The sequence below is a fragment of the Thrips palmi genome, unplaced genomic scaffold (genome assembly GCF_012932325.1).
Source record: "Thrips palmi isolate BJ-2018 unplaced genomic scaffold, TpBJ-2018v1 HiC_scaffold_18, whole genome shotgun sequence".
NCBI lineage: Eukaryota > Metazoa > Arthropoda > Insecta > Thysanoptera > Thripidae > Thrips > Thrips palmi.
In genome coordinates, this window is record NW_023144627.1 from 20,883,975 (window position 1) to 20,897,017 (window position 13,043).

Sequence of the window (13,043 nt, forward strand, 5' to 3'; positions counted from 1 at the left end):
AGGATTCAGAGATCTCAACACCTTCGGCCACCGTGGCTCATCGGGTAAGCCGAGTGGCGCAACTGGTCCAAACCGCACCGGGAAAGCCACTCCTAAAATGTAAAGAATTGCAGGGAGTCGAACCCCAGCCCCTGCGCGTGATCATGATTTCCTCGGGATGCCACAGTGTGAAGCCAGTAGTGGGACTTACGACATATTGATTAGAAGCGGCGGTGGCCGAGCGCGCAGAGGCGTGGACGCGCAACTCTAAGGGCTGGGGTTCGACTCCCTGCAATTCTTTACATTTTACGAGTGGCTTTCCCGGTGCGGTTTGGACCCGTTGCGCCACTCGGCATATCCGGCGAGCCACGGTGGCCGAAGGTGTTGAGATCTCTGAATCCTATACTCGGATCGAGCGATCGAATACTAGCTTCCCGCTCTTTTTGTCTGACTATACGGTTCGGACCAGCGGCTTCAAATGCTCCCTTTCGCACATCGTCACCCATGGGCCGTGGTGGCCGAGAGCGCAGAGGCATCAATACCCAACTGCGGGGTCCGGGGTTCGATACCCAGCACCGTAGAGAATATTTTGACCAAGCTTGCATCGCAAGAAGGCGGTTCAAGTATACAAAATCGGCCGGCGTCCAGTGTGCCTCTCATAGCCCAGTGGTTCCGCTGCTGGGCAGGGTGACGCAGACTCCTGAGTACCAGTAGCATGGCCCCTGAGTGGGAAGGGGGCCGGGAACGAAACCCAACTACTGGGAAAGGTGGCAGCCTGGCCTACTATGAGAGGACTCCTCCACATCACAGATGACGTGACCAATGACGGGGCCACTGCGGTTTAACTCTGAGGTTGCTCCTGTGATGAGATGGGGGAACCACTGGTCCACCAAGCCAGCGGGGAAGAGGGCCGGTTCGCCGGGGTGCCCTCTTTCGCTGAAATTTTCTTCATAATGTTGTTTTTACTTCTGTTACTCTGAATACATTTTGTGTAAATATGTCTTTGGATTGTCCTGCATCCAGTCTTGATTGACATAGAGAGTGAGCCGCGGGTGTTTAGATCAATTGAGCGCCGCCGAGTTGCTCTCTAGCTGCAGCCTGACCGCGTGGCGGTGTAAGTGGGTCGGACAAAACGTCGGTCGGACAAACGTCGGTCGGACAAACGTCGGTCGGACAAAACTTTAAGGGAAAAGTAGGTCGGACAAATTTCGGCAGGTCGGACAATCGTCGGTCGGACAAACGATGTACACCGATCACGGGTCTGTTTCTTCTTGTTGTTCATGTTGATTTTGTTGTTGTTGGCGGCCGCCATATGCCATTCTTCACACGTGCCGCCTGCACGTGGGCCAAGGGGCGGCTGCCTGCATTTCCGGTTCCGGTCGTTTGCTGTGTGACGACCGAAAAGCCCCCGCCGCCGGTGTGTCGAAATCTTCATATGCCGACCGAAGAAATTTGGCGGCGAGGAAATAATTTCCAGCGATCAAGTATACTTCGTTCAAAATTTGGCAAGTGATCGAGACCTTCTCGCGGTTCATCTACGATAAGACGTGTGGGCCGGTTCTTAAGTCGACTTAAGGTCAGCGGAGCGCATCTTAAGACCATCACCGTCGTACGGCGTGGCTCGCCGGCCCGGGCTCCAGGGGGCTCCAGGGGGCTCCAGGGCACTGCTTCAAGTGGGCTGTCATTAGGGGAGGCGGGGCCCAGGGAGTGCGACAGAGCGCGCTGCATGCTGACCGTGACCACGCCGTGACCACGCCGTGACGCGTCGTGTCGTGACTCGAGACCTCGCTCGGGACGATATCTCGATAGCACCCTTCGAGGATGATGAGGGAGTGGCGGCGGGTCGGGTATCGCCGCGCCGTGATCGGATCAGCCAATCCACTCGCCAAAACAAAGCTCCCACTGCTGCACAGTGGGCGCAGGCGGCCAAAACTCCAGACGCGTTTCGAGCTCCAGAGTCGCTAAACAGGGCTCGAACCGACCGGGTGACCCCACCAATGGATTCCTCGTTCGGAGCGCAATCCATTGGTGGGGTCACACGTTCGGTTCGAGTCCCATTTAGCGACTCTGGAGCTCGAAACGCATCCAGGCCGCCTCCACCGGTCTTCTGGCCCATGCTCTTCTCGTCATCATCGCGCTACTTGTTAAACACTGAGGTCACCATCAACAGCCGCTTTTTGTCCCACTTGGCTTCTTTGACAGTGACCCTAGGGCCCGAAGACGGCCTGTCCGCACTGCGAGTGTTCCCCTTCTTTTTTTCCGAGTTCCGGCCGGAGCCGGGGTTCAAATACCGGGCCGGCACCGTCATTTTCTCCGGGCCGTTCTCGGCGATTGAGGATGCGCGGCGAGTCCGTTTTCCTCCTTTTCTTCGGGCAACACTGCGTCGCACTGCGTCGCACTGCGTACATCGCTGTGAGTGTTTTCACTGTGAAAGCAGAGCGGCTCGGCCCAAATTCATTAGGATTCAGCCCGGGCTTTTGGAACAACGTGACCGGGCGACGCCCTTCCAGTGCACGCTAAGCCCCTACACTGTCAGGCACTACAGTGGGCCAGAAGACCGGTGGAGGCGGTCAAAACTCCGGACGCGTTTTGAGCTCCAGAGTCGCTTAATGGGACTCCAACCGAACGTGTGACCCCACCAATGGATTGCTCTTCGAACGAGGAATCCATTGGTGGGGTCAGACGTCCGGTTCGAGTCCCATTTAGCGACTCTGGAGCTCAAAACGCGTTCTTTTTTATTTAATTTTTTTTGTGAGAGTGCTCCTCTTTGCGCGGTTCGGCGTGCGGTATGACTACTGTGGGCGCCGCGGCCCGGCCCGGCCTGCCGCAGTGCGGCGCTGTGCCGCGGTCCCGTTCCGGACGGTGACTTGTGGACGCTCCACGCTGCTACGCTGTGCTACGCTGCTATCTGTCTCTGGGCGGGATTTGAACGCATTGGAGCGCATCACCGCCAAGCCCGCGGCCAAGCCCGTGTCCCGCACCGCCACAGCCACGCCCAGCTCCCCGCCAAGAAAACGCCGTCGACAATCGCCGCAAAGATACGTGTTTGTCCACTTCGGCCAGGGTCCTAGGATCGTAAACCTTATGTTCAGTCTCGTAACCCTTAGTTTTTTGGACGAGAAAATCGCAGTGTTAAAACATGACAAACAGCCTAAACAGCAACGGTCCAAGTAAATAACAGTTCCAGACGCGGCGACCCTGAAGGTATAGGTAACTGTAACGCGACACGGCCGCATGCGTGAACCGCGACGCGACCTTGGAGGAAAGATCTGTCTGTCCGTCCGTCCGTCCGTCCGATTGTCCCTTCCTGTAATTCATTCATTCTGAGGCGCGAGCTGGAGGCGGGGGGACGTCCAGAGGCATCCCGAGGGAGCACCAGGAAGGAGGATAAGAGTCTAACGACCCAGACGTATCAAAGGGGCAGAGGGGGCTCGAGAGAGGCTGGCCTGCCTGGCACGGCCACTGCCCCCGGCAGAGTGTGACACTGCTGCCTTTCGCCGACACACACACACACACACACAAAGAGAGGTATTTGGGCCAGATTCTGAAATGTCACGGCGTTAGGTAGGTGCGCCCCTCACTCGAGGAAAGACGATGACGTCACACGAGTGATATCCATCCGGACGTGTTTGGATCCTTTCACTGATCGCCGACTTCCGCGCGGATTACTGCGATTACGCTTTACAATGCGGCGGCGGCGGCGGCGGCCTGACATAAGACGGAGCCAAGCGGAGCGAGCGCGATCGGGCGGCGCAGTTTTTCATAATGGCGAGGCACGACGATGCAAGCAACACACACGGACGGAAGAGATGCATCAAGACATCCAATGAGCAGTCCGTCTGTGTGTGTGTGTGTGTGTGTGACGATTTCATCACGGCATCGCGGCCAAGCCGTCTGAAAAGACGCGAGGAGAGCGAGCTCGCACACATACATACATTCACACAGACACGTAGGGTGTGAGAAGTCCCGAAAAGCAGCCACGTAAGAACAGCACACGCTGGGTTGGTTGCTGTGCAGATTGGACTCAGCAAAACAGGTCAAATCAGCCAAATGAAATTGAGACAATTGGCCATGACGAGGCAAATTTGGTGTCAGAATCAAATGATACCGGAGCACCGACCCCGTTTCGTTGTTAAGTTTCCTTTCATTCGCGTTTTTTTGCAATCCCCCTTTCCCAATTTGCGAATCACTCCAGCTTGGCCCAGTGACCGACACCGCGGGTGCCTTCCTGCTTCATTCCAAAGACCCTCTTTTCCGCGACAGATGTCCCCAAGCACCACCTGTCGCCTGGGCGGCGAACTTCTACCGAACAAGCAGCACCTGGCGAAGGCAGGCACAATCGCACCGCAGCTGGGGTTGTGTTGTTAACGACAGTGTATGGTCTTGGACGCCTCTATGTTACTTGATGTAAATGATCTTGACACTTCTACGCCACATGCTGACCTCCATCGTCTTACGCAATCAAATGCAAAGCAAAATCTGTGCCAATAAACAGAGTTACATCACGAGTTAGCATGCAAGAGCGATCAATCCTGGCGTGGCATCGTCTGTGGTTTGTTTTGGTGGTTCTAGCGGCCCAGTGATGCCCGCGGTTTCCACAACACATGTCTCTGGTGGAACACGATCCACGGATATTCGAGGAGCCGTCTGGTCTGTTTGACGCGAAGGGCTTACAGGGGACACGCAGAGAATCGGGGACAGTAAAGGAATTACAGACTGGTGTGTGTGTCTAAATGGGGCCCTCTGGGGCCCTGTGGGGGGCTGTGCCTGGCGCACAGCTGCTGCAGGGCCGAGGCAGGGCAAGGCAAGGCAGGGCCACACACTGGAGGCCCCCTTCCTTCCCAACCGTCATGGACGGAAGTCACATGACTTCCACCAGGAGACAATTCACACCTGAAGTCGGATCCTGTGTCGACCGGGAGGCACTTTTCTACTCCGTTTAGCTGCACACACTATCTGGTGAACGTGGTACCAAACAGAAGGTTTACCACATCACCTAGAGGCAGTCATCCATCCTAAATCCTAGGCAAGTCAGTGTCAGAAAACTCTTCTAACCAGATCCATTCCTCGGCCAAGTTCAACTGCACGTCCTTCACTTGAAAGCACACCTGTGGAGTGTATACACTGCGCTAATGACAGGCAAGGTGTCCCCGTCGCTGCAGACCAAGGGCCCAAGCGACACGAGCCGCATCAGCCATCTGCTGCACACACACACACATGCACACGTACACACGTGGACAAACATGGGCACACATACCTGTGTTCTCACGCCCATCCCAGCAACTCAACTGCACTCCATTTAGTACCCTGATCTACCAGCGACGCACTCAAAGGTAAGTGCTACGAGTGAGTGTGATGCGATGCCTCAGGAGGCGCCTTCCACGCAGCACAGCCAAATTCCGTACCTCAATCAAGCTTGTTAAAAACAAACACGAATTTTCAATAATTTTTTTCAAGAATACAAGACAGCACTTTGCACTTTCACAATCGTCTTCGCTTTTTATTTCAGCCGTGGCGGTGTCGGTTGGCGTTGTCGAAGTGTTGCCCGCCTTGTTTCACTTGGATGTGGTCAGCCCCGACGCACCCAAACAGTTTTTTTCTCTCTCCTTTTTTTATAGCGCTCTCCTTTCTTCTATTTTTTTCCACACCGCAGTTGGGCCTTTGCGCTACCGACGGACGGCTGTGGCGAGAGGAAGGAAAAGGGGGAGGAAGAGGAGAGGGGAAGAAGGGAGGGGGAGAGGGGCCGCGGCGGCGGTCTCCGTCGGGGAAAGGTGGAAATAAGAAGGGCAATGCACAGCGTGATATGCACCATTTGGCACGAGACAGACTTGAGGGGGGGGGTAAATACGACCTAGAGGGGGAGGGGAGGGGGTGTCTGCCCGGGCCGGGGCCGAAGCGCGCCGCCCAATCATAGAAACGCCAAACAAAAACGCTAGCTGTCGCCGAGCCGAAGCGATTCGCCGGGCTGCCTCTGAAAGGAGGTGGTTTACCCCCTTCTCTCCGCGAGCGCGGTGAGCGCGGCGAGCCCCGCGAGCGCTGCTAGTGCGACAGAGACGGCCCGCCTGGGGGGTCGCCCCGTTAATGACGTGCCCGGTGTGACACTGGGCATCTCCGTCGCACCTCCGAGACGGCCGAGACGGCGACAGAGAAAACGAGGCGGTCCTGGGCGTCGTCGCGGGCTGGTACACACGACCCACCGCCGTCGCTCCGTCCCTCTCGCACTCGCGGGGCCTCCCTGCAGGGGCGACAGAGACAGACTGTGCGAAATCGGGTTGGAGGGCCAATTTACGCCGAACCGCCTGCATTGATTCGCGAAGACACTGGATGGGCTGTCGCGAGGGCCGGGAGTTGCGATTGAGGGCAGTCACTGTCCTGAGAATCTAAAATTTCGACGCAGCTGCAGCAGTGTCTCCATCAAAGATTAGGCGACTTGACATCCAGAGACCCTTTCCAGGAAACGAGTCGGCGGCTCCGCGGCGCACACCTACAAGCACGGCAAGCGGCATAACATAAACGCCCCCGCCGCTTGCCTGCCGCACTGCACGGCCAGCACTAGTTCAATACTCATTGTATTATGCGGCATTGTGTCGCAGTTTCATGGCTCGCCAATTTTAGTGCCCGCGTCCAGACGACCGCCAGGCCGTGCCACAACCCACACGGGTTTATTATTCTCTCCCAGCGCGTTGTGAACCCGGAAAGGGGTTCACCGCGGTCGGGGGAAGCACGTACGTCCACGGAGAGAAGTGGAAAGATATTTTGGTAGATTCGACTGGTTGTTGAGACTAGACTCTAGTCACTAGAGATTGTTCACATTTTGGACAAAAATTTTACGATAGTGAATGAGAAAACAGTAACCCTCGTCATTAAATTAAAATTTTAGTGAAAAGGGCAAAATTTTTTGCCTATTCTAATTCGTCTAACGGGAGGATGACCAACGGCATTTCCGGCAAAAGCAAATTTCGAGTTCCAAAACGAAATTTTCTGTGCTGAGCACTTGACCGAGTAAGTACTTCCCCGTGAAATGGCCCGGCGGTTCGAAGCGCCAACTTCTTTTTTTTTTCCGGTATTTGACCCTGGCCCCCGGCAAGCCCCTGGCAAGCCCCTGGCAAGACGGTGGCGGGGAAGGGCGTCTCCAAGAATGCTTGCCGATCATTGTCTATCGGTTTGCAATTTCACGCTTCTTGCATTTCCAGTCGCATGCATTACCCACTTCCTAGGTGACGCCCAAGCAAGGACGTCCCGCAGTCTGGCGGAGCAAGGCGAGGAGCAACGCGAGGAGCAACGGACCCGACCCGTTCCAGGGTGGAATCCCACTAGTACACCGCTCATTTATTATTAAAATTAAAATGCTAAACAGAATGTTTGTTTGAAATTTTCGACAAATTTTTCATGTGTTTTTGATTGGAACTTTTGAACATTTTGGCGGTTTAATTTTTGGCCCAAGGGTTAAGGCTGAGTCATTAAACACCCATGAACATAATTCCAATCCTTGGTCATGAAAGAGGTAAGGGAACAAACGACGGATTGTCACGAGATCGGCCGCTCGAGCGCAATTTTTCGAAATTGTTGGTAACACAAGGACAGACTCGTAGAGCACAGAATGGCACTTAAAGCGGGGCGCTGTCCAGTCAGAGCGGATGAATTATTAATGCAAAATGAAGGTGTGATTGAATGGAAATGGCAATGCAGTTTCCCACGCCTCGCACAGCCTCGACAAGGATAGACGCAAGGATAGGCTGGGATTAACAAGGGCGCCGAGCTGAGCAGTTCGGAGGCAACCGTTCATTGCACCTGCCTGGCAAATCATAGGATTCTTATCAAGCGGCAAGCTTGATGTGATTACTCCAGTGAGTGAACAGTGTGAGCGTGAGGCACGCCCCGCAACTGCAACTTGACTACCATAATGTACTTACTCTGCACTGTGGCACTGGTTAAATAAAATCGAGAGGCCCGAGCAAAAACGAAAGTGTTCCCAAACAATAAATCCGAAATCACGCCGGCGTGATGTATTTGCCGTGTGCAGTGAGGCGGCGGGGCTTGCATTGTTCCGATTGTTCAACCGGTCGTCGGCCACTTTGCACCTGTGGCAGTGATGGCGCGGCACAGCGCGGCACGCACGGACGGCCAGACGGAATGCACTTCCGGGACCGCGCCCCGAAATAAACTTCGCTTCCGGTTTCCGTAACAAAATAAAGGGAGAACCGTGCGCGCAGAATTTCTCATAGTCTAGTCCTGCCTCACAGACTCTTCGCGTGGAGGATGAGAAATTCGTAGGCGGCGCCTTTGAACGCGGCGGTGACAGTGCATTGATGAGGTGGTGCCTTGTTTGGAGGGCAGTGTGGGTGTGAACCACCGCGGCGACGGCGTGGCGTGGGCAGTCGGACGGAAGGACAGACGAGGCAATGCCCGCGCAGAATCGCTGCGTTGACGTCATTGGATGTAGCTAAAACGACAAAAACAGCAAACAATGCGCTTGTACTTTGGCGGAGTGGGTTCGTACATGACGCTTCGCAAGGTGACGAGGTGAGGGGCAGAAGACCGGTGGAGGCGGCCAAAATCCCGGACGCGTTTTGAGCTCCACAGTCGCCAAATGGGGTTCAAACTAGACGTGTGACCCCCACCAATGGATCGCTCTCCGAAAGAGGAATCCATTGGTGGGGTCACAACGTTCAGTTCGAGAGACATTGGTAGAGCGCGGCAGTTTTTTGCGTACTTATGTGGCAACACCGGTACTCCACCCGCCACTGCATCGCGTGGCAGTGGGCTGTACGAAGGCAAGCAAGCAAGCCACATGGCGAGGGCCCTTACGCAGGGGATGGTGCAGGCTTGCCCCGACCCCTCAGGGGGGTCGTGGGGTCGGGGGTGGCCTTCTGGATCTCTGGGCGACCTGGTGGTGCCTGTTGGTGCTTGCCTCCGCCCACCACAGGCATATTGCACATCAGTCTGCCGGGTAAAAATGTTCCATTGCCATTCCTACGGTGGTGGGCACACGGCCCTCGCAGTGGTGGGGCGGCGCCCCCCACCGAGGCCCCCGCCGGGGAGGCCCTGCCACGCCACCCTCGTGCCATGCACCTCACCACCCTCGCAACCCTTGGGCCCTTGCGTGTCCGTGTACGCACCGTCGTATTTCGGGCTTCAAGCTGATAATTCCGAAAACGCTAAACACGGACACACGGACACACACACACACACACACACACACACACACACACACACACACACACACACCGCCCCGACGAAGCCGTACAGTGTAGGGGTCGTTGCTCCTGGCTGCAGCAGGGGTAGTGCACAAGGGGTAGCGAAGGGGTTGCGTAAATCAAGCGAACGGGCCCGGGGATGTGGAAAAGGGGAGGGGGAGGGTCGCTGCAGGCAAGGAGCCAGCAAAATGACTCAACGGCGGCCAACGCCCAAGTATAGTACCTCTCGAGAAAAGTCGCGGGGGATAAACTATGGCCGAAAAGCTGAGGGAGATGACTCACAACGGTTATTACTCTGCCCCGTTTCCGTAGCTAAAGTTCTGGATTTGTCGAGCTTCCAATTTCCAATCATGACATTAAAAACTTTTAAATTCAATCCCCTCGTTTTTCAAAAAAGATTTAAAATTTTTCATACGTATTGAACGAAGTGGTTTGAAACTCCACGCCACTGGGACCCTTTGGACACGAATTTTCAAGGCAACTCTTCCTAGGGCGTTGGAAGTTCCACTTTCGCAGAGTCAGTCACCTCCTTCGCCGCGCCGCCGCGCTTCGGCCAACCACTTTTTACCCCGTTGACAACTCCCACATTCCATGAAAATTGCTGCCGCTCGAATCCAGAGCGAAGCGTCGCCATCCACCTTCCTCCAACTCTTGATCGCCTCCTCCGGCCCTCTCCTCCTCTCTGGCGCCGCGCCCGGCCGGGCGCTGCCCGTGAGTGCGAGAGAGACGGTCGCTTCCCACTCGGCGCGGCGCTGGCTGGGCCCAGTGGAGGGGGACGCCCGCCCGAGAGTGGGGGAGATGCGTCACACAGCGGCACGGGCCGCCTGGCTTGGCTACCGTCGCACACGCGGCCCTCTCCCATCAGTCAGGATGGCCGAGCGGTCTAAGGCGCTGCGTTCAGGTCGCAGTCCACTTCTGTGGGCGTGGGTTCGAATCCCACTTCTGACAGACATTTTGCGCGGCGCAGCGGCTCAGTTTTCGCCACTTGACACACTGCTATTTGCTCTTGCTCATCGCAGTGGCCAGGCCGTGTCACTTTTACACTGTCTCGGAAATGGCTTTGCGTCGGATAACGACCGTGGTCGTGGAACAGGTGGGAACGACGCGGCCTGACCCGAGCGTCCTAAACACCACGCCGCTCTCCACAATACAATCTATTGTTGTGTCGTGACACTTGAGTGAAAGTATTGCCGGCGTTCCAGTGTCGCGACGGCCATTTCGCCATTTCGCAGTGCAGCTGCAGCAGCTGCGACACACATCGCTGGAGTCTCCTCGGCGAATCATAACAAGCGTTTCATCTCGGCCCGTCTGTCTGCCCGCTCATGCACACACCATCGGGAACAGTTCAATTACCTGGCCGTTCCCACCACGCCACGCCCTGCAAGTGCAAACAGCTCGAAATTGCCGGCTATCTGCTCATTAATCGAGAGTCATACACCGACCTGGACGATCGACCACCAGAGCTTCGCTCTACAAATCAACTCGCGAAAAAAAAACCTCGGGAAAAATCTTGATCCGTCGACGGAAATACCTGCAGTGTGCATCGGCGTGCTGATGGTGGTCACCTAGGGACCCTCTCTGTGAGAGATGGGACAGAGCTGACGTCACAGGTCCTCGGGTGTAAATGGGCAAGAAGCTCCCCTTCAAGAGGCTAGCACTCCGGCTGGGGGCCATAAACAATTCGTCTGCGGATACCTGAGTTGGGGGGACCCCTAGTCTCGCACATGGCAGATCTGGTCGGCGTCGGGCCCATTTACACCCGAGGTCTGTGATTGGCTGGAGGCCGCCAGCCTGACCCATCTCTCACAGAGAGGGTCCCTATGGTCACCACACCGCAGGGAGAAATTCGGTGTTGCATTCCGATTACGCGATGCAGCCCCAGGCAGAGTGTTGTTTTTGTTTTTTTTTCATTTTTTAACGCCGAGCTTACAGTGGCCATCGCGATGGCTATCGACGCCATTGTGGCGATTCGATTTCCCTGGGAAGCTTGTCGGCGTCACGCCGTCTCCGTCGCACTCGTGGGGCGTGCCGTGAGGGAGCGAGAGAGACAGAGTGGGGGCGTGAGCGGCCTGGCCGAGGGCCTGGACTTGTCACGGCGCCACGCAACGCCACGCCCCGGCACCCCTGGAGGGGCCAAGCCTCGGCCTCTCTCTCTCCCTCTCTCTCTCGCACTCGTGGGGCGTGCCGTGCGGGTGCGAGAGAGACAGACAGCCGAGACGAAAGGGCCGGAAGCAGCCGAAGGGGTGCCACGTACCGGGTGCCAGAAAAACAGCGTTTAGACGCGGGAAAAAATTGACTAGTTTAAAAAAGGTCTGAGGTCGAGAGAAAGAGGAAAATTTGACAAGTTTGACTTAAAAACATAACATTGAGCGATGAATAAGCAGGCCGCAATGAAGCGTGTACCTCCCCTCTCCCTTCCTTGAAAAACATCCACGTTGTGGTACTATATAAGCTGTCCTCTAAAAAAAAATGGAATACCTTTTCTGGTCGGGCAAAAGTACCGGTGAGACGAGGGATGAGACGCGGTCCAGAGAGTGATGCGAGTTGTGGCCAAGCAATGCGGCACTTATGGCAAGGCAGCAGGCAGGCAGGCAACCCTTCCTGACGGCCGATGTGCCACCAAGATAGAAGCCCAGACCGCTCCCTCCCAACAATTTCCCCCTGGCAATTAATCGCAGTAGGGCACTCACACACACACACACACACACACTCACTCACACACACACACACACACACACTCACACACACACGAGATGCCCTTGGCGGTGCTAACGGCCTGTCGGCTTATTCGCGGTTCTTGCGACATTTTACCGCGTCTCTCGTCGTCGGGATTCCCTTTCACTCCCCCCCCCCCTCGGGGCTCGGAGCGGCGCGCGCGAGCACACTGGAACACACCCACATATATGCTGCTGTATATCGATCAGCAAAACAAGGAATCGTGATCGGGCCTTACCGTAAACTTTCCCACGAAAGCCACGCCGGCTATTGTAATTGAGTCACTTCCGGCTACCTCCCCGACACGTTCCATAATGTATATGTAACACGAGGGTCACAAGTTGAGGCCCCGTTCACTTTGGTGTCTCGCTTCGCGCGAGGCTTATGGCTTGGCCCTTTGCTTGGCCCTTTGCTTGGGCCCCGACCACAGCACACCTGCTGCAAGCCATTGCCTGATTCGAAGTGACACACCACCAAAGTGACACGAAGCCCAAAAGGTGTATAGCGGCGGGTAGAACAACGAGATTAAGAACATAGAAAAGGTAAAGGACAAATACTGATAAAAATTTGGACAGAGTGTAAAATCAGAAAGATTATCGGTCGACAGCCAGATAAAACTTAGACTTCAGCAATTTTTGTATTTTTGGAAGGCAGTTTATTTTTGAAACTGCAGTTTATTTGCAGTTCTTTTTCTTTTTTTAAGCCTTGCAAATTTTTCTTGAAGCCTTGCAGATTATTTTAAAACTTTGCAGTTTTTTTAACTGTGCAGTTCTTTTTTTTTAACTTTGCAGTTTTCTTTAAAAACTTCGCAGTTTTTTTTTTAACTTTGCAGTTTTTAAAACTTTGCGTTTTTTTTTTTTTAATCTTTGCAGGGTTTTTTTTAAAACTTTGAAGTTTGTTTAAGCTTTGCAGTGTTTTGGTGCAGTGGACAGGGCGACGCCACTGGAAACTACGCGCCAATCGGATTGCCGGTTGTCAGAGTTTCGCTGGCAGTTGGCCAAAATCACGGACTCCGCGGACCATCACATCCCAAACGGGAACTCCATCTCAATTTGGTGGTCCAAGGCAAGGGTAGCGCAGTGGGTCAGAAGACCGGTGGAGGCGGTCACAAAATCCCGGACGCGTTTTGAGCTCCAGCGTCGCTAAATGGGA

The 13,043-nt window shown here is 55.2% G+C and overlaps 1 protein-coding gene and 1 non-coding gene across 2 annotated transcripts in view; one reads left to right on the forward strand and one right to left on the reverse strand.

Moving 5' to 3' along the window:
- LOC117644231 (growth arrest-specific protein 2-like) overlaps positions 1-13,043 on the reverse strand; it is a gene marked incomplete at its 5' end in the record, with an annotated part of 30,009 nt that overhangs the window by 16,696 nt on the left and 270 nt on the right. The gene's annotated exons all lie outside the window — the stretch shown is intronic.
- On the forward strand, positions 10,041-10,124 carry Trnal-cag. The gene has a single exon. It is a non-coding gene; the product is annotated as a tRNA-Leu (tRNA).